The sequence below is a fragment of the Leucoraja erinacea genome, chromosome 18, assembly GCF_028641065.1.
Source record: "Leucoraja erinacea ecotype New England chromosome 18, Leri_hhj_1, whole genome shotgun sequence".
Lineage (NCBI taxonomy): Eukaryota > Metazoa > Chordata > Chondrichthyes > Rajiformes > Rajidae > Leucoraja > Leucoraja erinaceus.
The window spans coordinates 10,301,153-10,317,248 of NC_073394.1; the positions used below are offsets into that span (position 1 = coordinate 10,301,153).

At 48.0% G+C, this 16,096-nt stretch overlaps 1 protein-coding gene across 4 annotated transcripts in view; it reads left to right on the forward strand.

The window, feature by feature from the left end:
* The first annotated feature begins 541 nt into the window (after window positions 1-541).
* The window catches only part of LOC129705630 (homeodomain-interacting protein kinase 3-like), a 151,202-nt gene continuing 135,647 nt past the window's right edge, over window positions 542-16,096 (forward strand). For 2 of the 4 annotated variants that reach the window (XM_055649275.1, XM_055649278.1), the window contains exon 1: window positions 542-852. The gene's annotated coding sequence lies outside the window, so the exon portion shown is untranslated. Of the gene's footprint in view, window positions 853-2,369; window positions 2,704-16,096 lie in introns of those variants that run through there. The other 2 variants (XM_055649277.1, XM_055649276.1) reach the window with 2 other exon arrangements.

Consider the following 16,096-nt stretch of genomic DNA (forward strand, 5'->3'; position numbering starts at 1 on the left):
CCCCTGCAATGCCCCACCTAGCAACGAGGAGCATCTCCTCCGTAGCAACGGCCCACCTAGCAACGCCCCACCTAGCAGCGTCCCCCCTACCAACGCCCATCCCTTAGCAAACCCCCCTCCTAGCAATGCCCCACCTAGCAACGAGGAGCATCTCCTCCGTAGCAACACCCCACCTAGCAATGCTCCCCACCTAGTAACGCCCGCACCTCACACCAATCTCCCAACAACGTCTCACCTAGCAACGCCCCACTTGGCAACGCCTGTCTCCGAGTAACGCCCCTCCATGGTGGATGGGCCCTGACGCAAGCCTTGGCCCCGCCCACAACGCTGGGCGTATTGGCCGCACCCACTGACGCAAACCCAGGCCCCACCTCCACGCGCAGGTCACGCCCCCCTCTTCTGACCCGCCCCCTCTATTGGCCCCTCCCCCCGGGCCCCGCCCCTCCCCGAGCCCCGCCCCTCACCGGGCCCCGCCCCTCCCCGGGCCCCCCTCCCCCCCCCCCTCCCCGAGCCCCGGCGCGCGCAGGCGCAGTGCACGGCCTCAGGCGGACATGTTGTGGTGGATCAGCGATCGGCGGCCGAGCGGCGCCGCCTTCCCTTTCCCCCTCTGAGCCCCTCACCGACCTCCCTCCGCGCACCGTGTATGGGGCGGCCGAGCGGGCGGTGCGGCTGAGGCTCGGGGCCGGGGACAGGCCGGGCGGCCCCGCTCCCGCTCCGCGATGGCGGCAGCGGGTTGAGGGGGCAATGGCGCGGGCTCGGCTCCGGATCGGTGGCGGCGGCGGCAGCAGCTGTCGGACCGGCACCGGGCACCGGGCCCGCGGCTCCCGCTCGGCGATCCTGCCTCCCGCCAAGGTAAGAGTCGGCCCGGTTGGGGGGGGGTATGTGTCAAGGTGAACAAGGGACTCCATGGTGGTCTGACACTTCCCTCCCCACTCATCCAGCCTCCCTCTCTTCACCCTCTGCCCCTTTCTCCAAAATCTTCAGCACCCCCAGCCCAATTATCCCACCGCCTAACTTTCTCTCCACTCTTCCCCCGCCCTCTCCGCCACCCCGATCCCCTCTCCCCCACCCCGATCCCCTCTCTCCCACCCGGATCCTTTCTCCAACTACTCCCCCTGCCCCATTATCTCACTCACTGCCACACTTTCTCCCCCCACCCTCCCCCCCCCCCACGCTGCTCCCCATTCCACTCTTCCCTCTCCCCCCCCCCCCGCCCTCTCCTAATCCCCCTAATCCTTTCCCGCACCCCCGATCACCTCTCCCCCACCCCTGATCCTCCCTTCTCCAACTACCCCTCTGTCCCACTCCTGATTCCCTCTCCCCCAGACCCCCACTCCCCAGCACCGCATCTCCCACTGCCTCTCTCCCTCTTACTGCCCTTGCCCGTCACCCCCCATTCCTCTGACCTCCCCATTCCCCTCTCCCAACCCACCTTGCACCTATCCGCCTCCACCCTCCCTTTTAACAACCCTGATCCCCACACAAAGCCCCGCACTTTCCGTGATCTCTCTCCCATGTACTCCCCCACTTCATTACCCTCCTCACCACCCTCCGTCTGCCCTCCATGACCCTTACCAATCCTACATACCTCCTGTCCCTCATAACCTCAGTCCCTGTCCCCCTTGACTCCCCCGCTCCTGTGACCCCTGCGCTCCCTTGACCCTCCTCCCCACACCCCATGATCCAACCTCCACGTCCCTCACCCCGATCTGCCGCAAGCAACACCCCACGATGCCCATGATCCCCTGCCCCCCCTTGCCATCTCCCCCCCTCCCCCCCCGCTCTCTGCCCCTTTTTACCAAGTTTTAAAACTCCAGTAGATGTGCCCATCTTTATATTTAGTGTACGAACCTGCTAGGAACCACTGTTTAAGAAAAACAAACCGCTTTCCCCTGAACCGTTTGTGAATGTCAGCTGCAGTGGGGTCTTCTCCGGGACTGTTGAGTGTTACTGCATTGGCCAGATAGCGGACCTACCTACCTGGCCCCAACTCGTGCCCTAATAAGGCTGCTATCCAGATGGGATATGGTGCTCTTGCTGCGGAAAACATTTGCTCGTGTGCAACAACATTTGCTCGTGGCATGCTAGTAAATCAACAACGGCAGGCAGAAAGGCACCCTGAAACGAGATGACCTCCACGAATATCTTGTTCCGAGTACACCTTGTTCGTTAACTATTCTGCTGCTGTGCATGTTCTCAGACCGTGAAACATAGTTTTCGAAGCATGTTAAATGTGCAGTGTTTTAAATGGGATGTGAAGCCAGATTTGTGTCTTGCTGGGCAGTTTACTTTAAATATGATCTCATGTTAGCACACAACGCTGTGTGACTCCTGCAAGCTACCGTCTGATGGATGAGGTTTCGGGTTGCACTGAAAAGCTGGCTGTTTGTCAGCTCTCGGGCGCTCGTGGGAATGTCCGTGGCGGTGGAAGAAGGGGCTCGGTGGGGAGTGCGGTGATTCTGGAGACTGAGGCGAACTCCGGGATCCCGATCAGACCTGTTCCACCTCGTCCCTGAAAATGAGTCTTTCTTTTCTCGTAAACTCGCATAGAACGTTCCAGAAAGAAACACAAGTCCGAGTTAGATCAGCCAGCAGGTAGATTTACAATCTGGTGGTGTGCCAGTCATTGGTAATTTGTGGATCTTTCCGATGCCTGGATATCAGCAAGCACGGAGAAAGCTGCTCTCGTGCTGTCGCACGGAGGTAAATGTCGCTGAAGGTTTTGAAACACTGTATTTTAATTTTTTCCTTCTGCATCGGAGATTCTGGGCTTCCTTTTTCCATTGAGATCTGGGTCATTGAGTAGCGACATACACAGGAACTCATTCCAGGAAAGCATTCTTTAAAGCTCTGGATCGACCAGGAATGGAATACAACTGAAAGGGCTGAGGCTCCTTGCCTTCAGTCGGGGCTGAAATTTTTATTTTTTTCGATTTGAGAAGGTCAGTTAACGGGTGAAAAGAAGTCCATGTGTTATTTCTGTGAGTTTTTAGCCAGCTGCTTGCTGGGGGTGGGGGTAGAGAGAATGGTGATTGCTGAAGGGGGTGGGGATGATCCCTCTGTTCATGTTGACCTGACAGCTGCACTTGCTGAAAAGTGACTCTGTTACAGTTGTATTCGGAAAAGGGTTTGCAGAGGGTCTCTGGCCCCTGACTTTGTTGCCGTTGACCGGGGGCGTGTAAGGCTGGACCCATCTTTCTTCCCTTATCCGGTTGTAAAAGGAACCAAATGTAAAGCTGTAGATTGGAGAGGATTCTTTGTTGCAATGCAAGAGAGCTTCTGGTGGTGAAATGTAAGCAGTTTTAAATGTTCAAACCTGTCGAATTTGAAGCTGTGGCTTGTAAAGCAAGGTTGTGTATACGGACAAGTGTATACAAATGGGCACAGAGGTAGAGTTGCAGCTATCCAGCACCAGAGACCCAGGTTTGATCCCGACTACGAGTGCTACCTGTATGTAGATTGTACGTTCTCCCTGCGACCGCGTGGGTTTTCTCCGGTGCTTCGGTTTCCTCCCACACTCCAAAGGCGTACATATTTGTAGGCTAATTTGGCTAGGGTAAAATTATAACTTGCCCCTAGTTCTAGTGCAGGAGGCGCTCGCTGGTCTGCGCGGACTCGGTGGACCAAAGGGACTGTTTCCACGCTGTATCTCTAAAGTCTAAAAGTTGCTTTCCCCACATGCCGTAAGTTGACCTGGCCTACGACAAGAGAAGGAAGTTCCCTCCCCTTCGTTTTTGTGGGGTTTCTTGGGTTGTTGGCTTGAGCTTCCTCTACCTGTCAGTTTGTTTCTCAGCAGAGTTTTAGCATGAGTAGCAAATGAGCATAGTTTGGTTCATGGTCTGCCTCTATTGCATTCACTTGAACTGTGAGGAATATTGCTTTGTTGACATCACCATTCAATACATTGCTGCTCATTGACAATGGGAGCGCAATGGAGGGTTTTGGTATTGGTGTATTGTTGTCACGTGCGGTGAGATACAGTGCAAAGCTTTTCTAGTGCAGTCCAACATATTCCAGTCGCTGCCATTTGAACTCTGACCTTAGGTCAGCAGGCTGCAAACAACCTTAGTGAGAATGCCAGGCCTGTTACACCATCACAGTATTCAGTTCACTGGCTGCCGAGCATTATACCTACTGTTTGGCATTTTGGAACATTGATTCTTCACAGTCGAGATAGGAAGATGATGTTATTCTAGCTTTGATCACCAAAGGAAAATCAAAATTATTACGAAAATACCGAGTGCATAAAATTAGTTTTTTGTTGGCGCTTATTTTGCATGTTTCCTATGCTTATAACTGTGACATTTACAAATATTTAAGACAGACACAAAATGTTAGAGTAACTCTGCAGGTCAGGCAGTAACTCTGGAGAAAAAGAATAGGTGACATTTCGGGTTGGAACACTTCTTCAGACTCACTGAGGTACTCCAGCATTTTGTGTCTCTCTTCGAGAGAAACCAGCATCTGCAGTTCCTTCCTACAAATACTTAATTAGGTTGTGAACATTTGGAACATAATGAGGTCAAGAAAGCCGAGATCTAAATGCAAATCTTTATTTTGAAAAGTAAAGATTGGAACAGAAAGATAAACCAGCAGATCAAGATAAAGGGGAGTATGCAACACAAACATGATGAGCATCACATGCCATTGGGTTGGAGTAGATTGTTCCTGTTCTGTTAAATTATTTTGTTGGTTTGGGCTGATGGTATAAATGTAATTTCGTGGGAGCATTATTGGTGATGTTGAGGGGAAGAGCAAGTTGCAAGAATATCAGTGTGTTTATCACTATGGGGAACTGGACGAAGAAAATAGTCGTTTGGTGCCCTTTATAAAGAAGTGTAAAACGGTTGTTGTTTCCTGTGTTGAAGATTTGGGTGTCTTCCACACTTGACTTTTGTCATGAAACCCATGTCGTTACCTGACAGATGTGCTGCTAATCCTCAGTGGATGTATGCAAGTCAAAGTACTGCCTACTTGAACTGAGCAAGTCTTGAAGGAGTTGAAATACTAGCAGTGTTTACTGCAGAGTTGTGTTCTATTTGCCAAAGGTGTTCAGGACATGGAGGGTTAAAGTGCTTTTGCTGCATCAGCTGTTTGGGCCTGCTCCATTGGCACAGCTGGGCGTTAGAACCAGCAAGTATCCGGTTAAATTACAAGAAGCTTTCAACGTAAGTGCAGTGGCAGGGCTCAATCGCTTCTTGCTTCCTATAATGCAGAATTCAACTGTAAATGACTGGTTTCAGATTGCATTATCTACATGTAGATGGGCACACCTGCTGTTGAGGAGGCTGTGGGAAGGCAGTAATATGATCCTAACAATATAATTTGCAAGGAATACGTGCCTCTGTTAAAGTCAGCAGTTATCTGCCCCTAGTTGGGCATTTTAGAGGATAGCTGTTAAAGGTAGTAGCATCGTAACAGTTGGATAAGTAGTTTCTGGAGAATATTTATTTTACCCTGCAGTGGTTCATGTCAGTCACCTCAGTGTGTATGCATAGCTAAGTCTAGGCCCAGACCAGTTAAGGAGGGCTGGTGAGGAACTAGTTAATTTGTGGCTAGCTAACGGCTTAAGGGCCAACTCAACTGAAAGCCACAGTTCATTTTCAGACATTTTGGAGCTAAAATTGATTCTGAAAGCCCTTGCAGAGACATTTGCAATCCATAAACTGAGATAACCAGTTTAGTTTAGATATACAGCGCGGAAACAGGCCCTTCGGCCCACCGAGTCCGCACCAACCAGCGATTCCCCACACACTAACACTATCCTACACATACTTGGGACAATTTACAATTTTACCAAGCCAATTTATCTACAAACCTATAAGTCTTTGGAGTGCGGCAGGAAACAGGAGATCCTGGAAAAAAAACCACGCAGGTCACGGGGAGAACGGACAAACTCCGTACAGACAAGCACCCGTAGTCAGGATTGAACCCGTGTCTGGCACTGTAAGGCAGCTACGCTAGCACCGCGTCACGATGCTGGCATTGGGATTACTCGGTTAACAATGCAATCCCCATACCGCTGGAGAGATTGGTCATTTGAATAAACGCACACAGAGCTGTAGATGCTGGAAGCTTGAGGGGAAAAAAACAAAGTGCTGGATGAACTCAGTGGGTCAGGCAGCATCTGTGGAGGGAAATGGACAGGCGATGTTTGAGGTCAGGATCCTTCAGACTAATTGTAGCGGGATGGGGGTTGGAGAGAGAAGAAAGCTGGTAAAGAGAGATGGGGGCTGGACAAAGCTTGGCAAGTAGTAGGTGATACAGGTGATGGAGAAGTTGGTTGACAGATGGTGGAGTAAGCGACAAAGGCTAAAAGGGAAAAGGAGACTAAAGGGTGAGGAGAGGGGGAGTGAAATGAAAAGAACCTTTGGTATTCTGAAAAGTTTCTCTCTGTCTTTCTGATGTCGGGTGTAAGTGTTGTTTAAATTCAACCCGTGCCTCTGAGTCAGAGGTAATAGCCCGTGGTGGCCTGAGCATGCCAGAACTGCCTGTTTTTGGTCACCCACCATATTGAGGGCAATCACTGAACCTGTAATCCTGTGATGGCTTTGTGTTCACTCCGGGTTGATTAGAGTAAGGAGGATTTGACTCCTTCCCTTTCTGCCTTTGGTTTAATGATTGTGAAAAGCGTAGATGGTTTAAATTCAAAACAGAAAACGTTACCACAAGCTTTAATAGCATTCTGTTGTAGAATAGTTGTTTTTAAGCATCTTCATTACCTCAGTTTCTACTCTCCTGTCTTTGAGGAGTTGGCTGAGTATGAGCAAGTTTCATCCACCCAGATCCAAAAAGATTTGTTTAACCGGGATCACTTGTTTCTGCTACAAGTGGATGAGCTGCACAGAACGTAACCGGTTGAAGCTGAATGTGTTTGTGTATTTGCATGCATCGCATTTTAGTGGCCTGAGATGCACTCTTGTTCCAGGAGACGTTTGGAGGTGAACTTGCATTTTGAGTTGGAAAAAGTTTCAAGTTCACGATGAGCTAAACTCAAATGAGTCTTTTGCAACTGCAATGAGAGGAGTGTCGGCACAAGGTTAAATATGAGTGATTGCAAAGCTGAGGCAGTATACTCAAGCTGTTTTGCTGCCTCTGACAGGAGCTGTAACAGTATGTGATTCACAGTATGTGACCCGAAACGTCACCTATCCTTTTTTGCCATAGATGCTGCCTGACGCACCGTGTTACTCCAAATTTTTGTGTGCATCTTTAGTATTTCATATTAGATGCCTGGGGTGATGGTGTAAGCAGATACGGTAGTGGCCTTTAAGCAGCTTTTAGATAGGCACACAGAGATGCCGGGGATGAGGGATATAGATCAGGCAGCAGGGATTAGTTTCATGTCCGGCACATACTTTGTGGGTCAAAGGGTCTGTCCTTATACCATACTTTTCTATGCTCTAGATTGAAGGGATAGGAAAACAAAGCTAGTGAACATGATTATGTCTACTTTGCACAATAGGGATAATTAGTCATGCAGCACAGAACCAAGCCTTTTGATACACCGTGTCCCTGCCTACCATTAGTACCCATCTGTACAGATCCTATTTTCTAGCACTTGGTCCCTTGCATTTCATGCCATCTCATCTGGAGTACTTATTAAATGTTTGTGAGAGTTGGTGTCTGCCTCCACCATCCCCTCAGGCAGCCCGAAGTGAGAAATTAAAAATAGGACCCGAGGAAGACAGAAAGCTAGAATGCACTAGGAAGGAACTGCAGATGTGGTTTAAACCAAAGGTGGTTATAAAATGCTGGAGTAACTCAGCAGGTCAGGCAGCATCCCTGGAGAAAAAGGATGTGACGTTTCTGGTTAGAACCCTTCTTCAGACTGAAACGTCGCCCATTCTTTTTGTCCAGAGATGATGCCAGACTCGCTAAGTAACAACAGCACTTTATGTCTACCTTCGGTAGAAACCACATCTGCAGTTCCTTCCTAGTGCATTCCAGCTTTCTGTCTTCCTCGGGTCCTGTTTTTAATTTCTTACTTCTTACCTTAAACCTATGCTCTCTATTTTATAGAAACTTTTGCTACAAGAAACAATTATCTCACTTTCTATCCTATCTATGACCATTACAATTTTGTATTCCTCAATTTGATGTCCACAATAGCATCTGCTCCAAGGAAAATAAAGCGACCCTATCCAGTATCTCGAAGTTACTGAAATGGTCCATCCTAATTATTATCATTTTGGATCTCCTCTGCACCCTCTCTAGTGCAGTCATGACCTTCTTGTAGCCTGGTGACCAGAACTCCCTATCTTTCCAAGTGTTGATTAATCATGTCCCTCAAAATATTTTCCATTGGTGATAAACTTACAGGTATGTAATTACCTGATTGATTCCTGCAGGCTTGCTTAAATAAAGGTGCCATATTTGTAGTCCTCCAGTCATCTTGCACCTCAACTGTACACAATAAAGAAGTCTCTGTTTGGATGTCTCTGTTTCTAGCAATCTCGTCACTTGTCAAGCCTGAGATGCAGCTCATCGGCCTAGTGGGAATAACCCAGCTTTAAGTCCCCTGAGACATCTAACATTTCCTAATTTCTTCCAATGGGATAAATATGCTGCTTCCTCACTATCATGTCTGCGTATTTCTATATCAATCATTTTGATCAGCAGATTGATGCGATTGATTAGTTTATCTGTCATTTTCTCTAGCAAGGTTCATCCGACAGAGTGTGTGTATTTGTGCGCATGTGCACCCTTCATGTGCACGTATATGTATGTGTGAGTCTTATAACTTGGGTGACTCAAAGTACCAGTGCTCCTATGTGTTCTGTAATTGACCAATATATCATGTGGCACATTGTGTCCCGGTACAAAGATAATCCGATTGCTTGCTTTCTTTTGTTATCAGCTCTAAGCACAGTAGTTATGATCAATGCCTTTGTTTACCCAATGCAGTTGCACGGCAACAGTCTTGTCTTGGCGGGTGTGTTGATAGTTTTATGCTGAACTCTGCGATATGCTAGAGGGTGGCTATACAGTCATCAAGGTGGAAGGGGTTTGTTAGCAGATGCATTTAAAAGAAAAAAATCCTAAGTACTTAAACAGCATTGCCCAACAAAAACAAGGGAGGTTGTGTTTACATTTTCCAGAACTAGGAAAGCACAGAGGTTTTACTGAGTGCATGTTTCAGTGTTGTGTCAGGCTGTCATTTTAGATAGACTGGTTTGTCATGGACCTGTTAACCCATTCAGTTGGCGTTTACAAGTTCACTTTGGATCCCCATTTAATCCCAGTTGATGATCTGGTCACGGAAGAAAGAGTGAGAATTGTACAGCGAGGCTGCTGCCTCACAGCGCCAGAGATCCGGGTTTGACCCTGATCTCAGGTGCTATCTGTGTGGAGTTTGCACCTTCTCCCTGTGACTATACAGGGCTCGAAATTAACGGTTGCCCAGGTGCCAATGGCCACCTAAAGTTCCGCCGGGCAACCTAAAAGCCGAGTCATTTTGCCCAGCTTGTGGACAGCGGACGGCCTGATGCAAACCGTGCCGCCGTTTCTCAGAGAGCTCCTGCCTTAACCTTGTTCTCTTCCGTGCCCTGTGGAGTTGCTGCTTGTTTGTGAACCAGTGGCTCAGGCAGTGGATTGGCACTCGACTGCAAATTCTTCTGTTGCTGTTGTTCCCTCTAAGGGCCTGTCCCACTTTGCGATTTATTTTTTTTCCGGCGACCGCGGAGCGTCCGTGATGGTTTTAAAGGGCGTCAGTCACTGACGCGCCGCAGTCGGCGAAAAAATCACAATGTGGGACAGGCCCGTTCAGCGAACAACAGCAACAGAACAATTTGCAGCGGTGTTGAGCGCCAATCCACTGCCTGAGCCACTGGTTCACACACAAGCAGCAACTCCACAGGGCAAGGCAGGGAACAAGGATAAGGCACCTGCTCTAGTATAAATACCCACCACCCATTTTGAAGCAAGGCGAGGGGGCGGGGAGGAGGTGGGGGGTATTGTTCCCAAAGTCTGCATTTATCTTATAGTCAATGTTACTAAAACAGATGATGTGGAGTAGATTTTGTGCAGTAGTATTAGTGGGATCTAGCTGTCACAGGCTGGGTCCACAAATGGGGGGTGTCAGGGAAAGTGGGAGGGGAGGTTGGAAAATGGGAGAAGAGGATGTGAGGGGAGGGGGGGGAGTGGAGAAGGGGGAGAAGAGTCGAGCGGGGAGGAGGAAGAGGGCGGAAGGGAAGAAGGGGTGGAGAGAAGGGTGGGGGGGAGTATAGAAGAAGGGATGGGGGTGGAGGGGAGAGGGGAGTTCAGTCTACACTCACTGAATCCATCGCTGTGAAAAGTAGAGACATTGATTTGGATCTGGAAACAGACCAACACAAAATAAAACTGAACGATTCAGACACCTTTTCATTGGCACAATTGATTTTATTGTATTAATTTTAATATATTAATGTTTAAAATCCATGCATTGAAGGAAGAATATTTTACAGCCCATCAGTGGTCCCTAACCCTAACCCTAACAGGGCGTCGCCCGCAGGACAGCATACGTCAACGTGTGACACGGCGCACGACATAATGAGACACTCATATGTCGCTCCTGGATTTTGAACATTCCAAAATCTTGGGGCATCAGGGAGACACCGCGTGCAACTACATGCTTCACGATGCGTCACGACCCGACCACGACGTGACAACCTGTTTGCAGGCTGTCGCCGAGAATGTCGCCCAAGTGGGACAGGCCCTGAAATCCCTCACCCCACGGGAGGGGGAGATAAACTGCAAACACACCTGCCCGCGTTTGGTCCATATCCCTACAAACCTGTCCTATCCATGTACCTGTCTCTGACCCTGTCTTTCTTTCTGTCTCTTTCTGTCTCAGTTTCCCTGTCTCTCGCTTACCAGTCCTTCCCCACTTTTTCATCAGAAACCCAACCAGAAATTTGGGCATTGAAGCTCCCCCTAATGCTCCAGTGTAGTACCAAGTAACAGCCATGTTGCTGAATGGGTTGTTGTGATACAGCATGGTGTTCCTGAAGTCCTGCACCAGAAGAGCTACCCAACATCTACACCCTCCTTGACCTCGTCCTTGTCATACTGGCAAGTTCAGCTGAGGCTGAGCGAGGCTTCAGCCGGCTGAAGCAGCTGAGGACCAGCTGAAGTTCCCTCGAGGACGACCAGGTGACGGACCAGCTCCTCATCATGCTGCATGCCAGTAACATCAGGACCTTGGTCCCCGGCCAGCCATCAGCTTGTGGCATGCAGGAGGGATGAGGGCAAGGAGGCCTGACGGGAGAAGACCCAGCTGCCGCATCTGCCTCAGGACCTCACCCTGACAGTGACAAGTCTGATGAGGAGGATGCTCTGCTCGGAAGCGACTCAGATGACAATTAAAGTGACTTTTAGATGTATTTGAACAGCTCTGTCTTTACTATGCTTTTCAGGAGATGGTTTAAATATCAAACAGAAAAGTTACACAAGTTCTCACCAATATAATGTTTCTGTTCATTTAAAGTTGATAGCCCCCCCCCCCCCAAATAAATAAATAAATAACCACTTCAGCCATTTTTAATGCCTTGCCAAGTTCCATGATTTATTCCATAGTCACCTACTTCCATGACTCATCTTCTTAGTGGGCACAGAGTAAAAGAGGTACCATGTACATTCAAAAGTATGGTATAGGTCTGGTCAGGTAATAATAATAATACAGTAACAAGTATGGTACAAGAAAAAGAAAATCAAAGTACACTTCCATTCTCTTTATTTATTTTAAATTACAAAATCCTAGAGCAGAAAGGATATATTATGTATCTATTTTTCCTCTCTTGATGTTGTTACTGTGTCTACCTTCAAAGGTGTCAAACAAATAGATTCAATTCTTTATCAACTTGCCTTGCTGTGACTGGGCACAACAGAGATTGATGATTGAAGATTCAAGAGGAAAAGACCCATGCTATGGCCATGTCATGATAATTGTCGGTCCTTCACAGAAAACATGCTTCAGACCATTCTGCATTCTTGTGGACTTCCGTTAACCTTTGGCGGACTGTTTGGGGCTGGGTTAATCAGTAGTGCGTTTGGAGAGGGTCAAATTCCGTGGTATTGGTGGGGAGAAAGTTTCGACTTTGATAGCATGTTAAGGACAAAAAATGACCTCTGGGTGGCTTGTTAGGCAAGTAGGGGCAGCCCAAAATATGAAAATTAGGTTGCAAGCATCAATTTAAAAATACCTTGTAGATGCAGGTTAATAAATTCATGAACCCCATGTGACTTTTGAACAGAAATCTTAAGAGAGTTTTACTGCAAAACATTTGTTCAAAGAAATTATATATCACTCACTAATAGCTGTGCTTATTAAGCAATTAAAGCTATAAATGATAATTATTTGCAGTGTCGTGTTGATACCACGTTAGATTTGCAAATCTTTTGAGTCTATTCCAACTGAACTGAAAACACTGAGAAGCACCCTTTTATTTTCCAAAGGAATTTACCTCTTATTCTGGCTGGAGTTTACACCCCCCCCCCCCTCCCCCAAGCCTGCGTACGTGAGGCGCAAACGCAACTCGCTGACCAGGTAATGAGGGTAACGAGTGACTTCCCGGACTCTATGGTCCTTGTTTTGGGGGACTTTAACAAGGCTAACCTCAGCTGGGAGCTTCCAAAGTACAGACTTCATGTTACCTGCCTCACCAGAAGGGGGAGAGAACACTTGATCACTGGTACACTTCAATCAAGAACGCATGTTGCTTTGTTCCCCGGGTGACTCGTTGTCTCTCTGATCATTGTTTAGTTCACCTTATTCCGACCTACAGGCAGAAACTAAAACCTGCTAAACCTGTGGTCAGAACAATGAAAAGGTGAACAAGCGAGGGCATTGAAAACCTACAATCTTGCTTTGACTGCATTGATTGGAAAATGTTCAGGGAAGCAACCACAAGCCTTGATGAGTATACAGACACTGACATCATACGTCAGCTTTTGTGAGGGCAGTTGCATTCCCACTAGGACCTAGATCTTGTTCAACAACGATGCCCTGGTTTACAGCAAAACTCAAAACAGCTCCGCCATTCTATAGATGCCTACAGGAGTGGGGATGAAGACCTCTACAGGCAGGCCTAGTACAAGCTGAGAAGAGGAATTGGAGCTGCCAAGGAAAGGTACTCGGAGAAGTTGAGGAGCAAGTTCTCAGCTAGTGACTCTTCTTCAATTTGGAAGGGCTTGCAAGAAATGACCAGCTACAAGAGGAAAACCTCCACTCTTTGGACAATCATCAGCTGACCAATGCCCTGAATAAGTTCTACTGCAGGTTCGATAAACAGAAACTTAACCCTGGTACCCCCTCCCCAATCAACACTTCACACCTACTCACAGCCTGACTCCAGTCTGCAAAGACTGGACACTTTCCCACCCACTCCTCCCCAACCACCACTTCACACCAACTTACAGCCTGACTCCAGTCTGCAAAGATTGGGCCCTTGTCTACTACCCACCCCCTTGCTACTCAACATCAGTCTGTACACTTCTCCATCACTAACAATAGAAATTGAGGAGGTGGAGAGGCTGTTCAGAAGATAGAAAAGTCGGAAATCGCCAGGACCGGACAATGTTTCCCCCTCTACCCTCAAGCTCTGTGCTGAACAACTGGCACCGGTCTACACATACATTTTCAACCAGTCCCTGCAAACCTGCACTATCCCTTCCTGCTTCAAAGTGTCCACTATTGTCCCTGTGCCCAAAAAGACAAGGATTCCTGGTCTTAATGACTACAGCCCTATCACACTGACCTCTGTGGCCATGAAGACCCTTGAAAGACTTGTGCTGGCATAGCTGAAAAATATCACAAACTCCCTGCTGAACCCTCTGCAGTTTGCATACCGGGCCAATAGATCAGTGATGACGCAGTCAACCTAGGTCTGCACTTCATCCTCCATAACCTAGACCGCCAGGTTTTTGTTGGATGATTTTAGTTCTGCATTCAACACCATTGTGCTAGAGCTACTACACTCCAAGCTCTCCCAGTTGACTGGGTCTGAACTCCTCTGTCAGTGGACCACCAACTTCTTGACAGACAGGAAGCAGCATGTGAGGCTGGAAAAACAGATCTCGGACCCGCAGACCCTCAGCATAGGAGCACTGCAAGGCTGCGTACTCCTCTCGTTTACTCTCTCTACACCAACAACTGCACCTCCACAGATGCCTCTGTCAAGCTTCTCAGTTTTGTGGACGACACAACCTTGATTGGACTGATCCAGGATGGGGCGGAATCTGACACAGCTGGCTCCCTGGTGCCTTCGTAACAACCTGGAGCTCAATGCTCTTAAGACAGTGGAATTGATAGTAGACTTTAGGAGAGCTCCCCCTCCCCTTCCCCCCACTCACCATCAACAACACCATAGTCACATCTGTGGAGTCTTTTAAGTTCCTTGGAACCATTATTTCCAAGGACATGAAATGGGGGGCCACCATCGACTCCACAGTCAAAAAGGCCCAACAGAGGATGGACTTCCTGCGGCAGCTGAGGAAACACAATCTGCCACAGGCAGTGATGGTCCAGTTCTATTCTGCCTTCGTAGAGTCTGTCCTCGCCTTCTCCATCATGGTCTGGTTTGGCTCAGCCACCAAGCACGACATCACAACCTCGACACCCCCCCCCCCATTGACGAACTGTACACTGCAAGGGCCAGGAAGCGAGCGGGTAGGATCATCTCTGACCCCTCTCACCCTGGACACAAACTCTGAAGCACTTCCCTCTGGAAGGCGACTCTGGACTGTCAAAGCCGCCACTGCCAGATATAAAAACAGCTTTTTTTCCATGAGTAGTAGCTCTACTCAATAACCAAAAGTCTGTAGCCTCATTTTGCTCTGGTATTTTATTTCATTCACATGTTTAAACTATAATGTTTAATGTTTTAGGTGCCATTCTTAATTGTTACTGCATGTCGTGTTGTTACTTGCGAGCGGAGCACCAAGGCAAATTCTTTGTATGTGTACATACTTGGCCAATAAACTTATTCATTCAAAACCCTGTAACATATTTCTGCTTTTGTTTCCACTGAAGCTGTGATCTTGCAGAGTCTTGCTCTGGAAAACATAGCAGAGATTTTTTGGGGGTAATCCTTGGGGTCTCCCATTCTTGCATAAGCTCAGTTAATTAGTTAATCGGGGCAGGGCTGCATGTTGATCAGACCAAGTTGTTAATTATTCTAGCTGCTGAAAGAAAGATTGCTTAGAATTAAATGTGTAGGAAGGAACTGCAGATGCTGGTTTAAACCGAACACAAAAAGCTGGAATAACACAGTGGAACAGGCAGCATCTCTGTAGAGAAGGAATGGGTAACATTTTGGGTCGAGAGCCTTCTCCAGTCTGAAGAAGGGTCTCGACCCAAAACATCATGCTTACAATGTGCTTAGAATCATGTGCTCTTACCTTCACTTTTCCTTGCTAAATTCCTCTCGGTATCAACTTGCACCATGTGGAACGATTGCGAAGGAAGAGGCGTAATGTACTGGAGTAACTAAAAGGCAGCATTGCTGCTGAACATGGACAGGTGGCGGGGGGGGGGGGGGGGGGGGGGGGGGGGGGGGGGGGGGGGGGATGAAGGGATGGGTTTAAGTATAAAATTTTAAAACCGGGACGGCGCAGTGGTAGAGTTGCTGCCTTACAGCGCCAGAGACCTGGGTTTGATCCTGACCACAGGTGCTGTTTGCTCTCAGGATGACAATGCACCAGATTGTTGACTTCTGTGTATTTTCAGGGAGTATACTCATAATTCATTTCAGTGGATCATCATTGCAAATAAAGGATGAATATACACAGAATTTGTACATTCTCCATGTGATCGCGTGGGTTTTCTCCAGGTGCTCCCGCATTCCAAAAATGTGCAGGTTTGCAGGCTAAATGGCTTTGGTAAAAGAAAATTGTAAATTGGCCCTGGTGTGTAGGAGAGTGCTAGCTGGTGATCACTGGTCGGCCCGGACTCGAGAACTGAAGGGCCTGTTACCGTTTGTTTAGACTTAGATTAAAGTCTAAATCTAATGTTTAGACGTTAGATGTCTCTAAAGTCCAAACATGACCTTCCATGGTCATTTGGAACATCATTGTGGCCATGGAAACTCACTTTTCATTCAACTACACAGTTCGT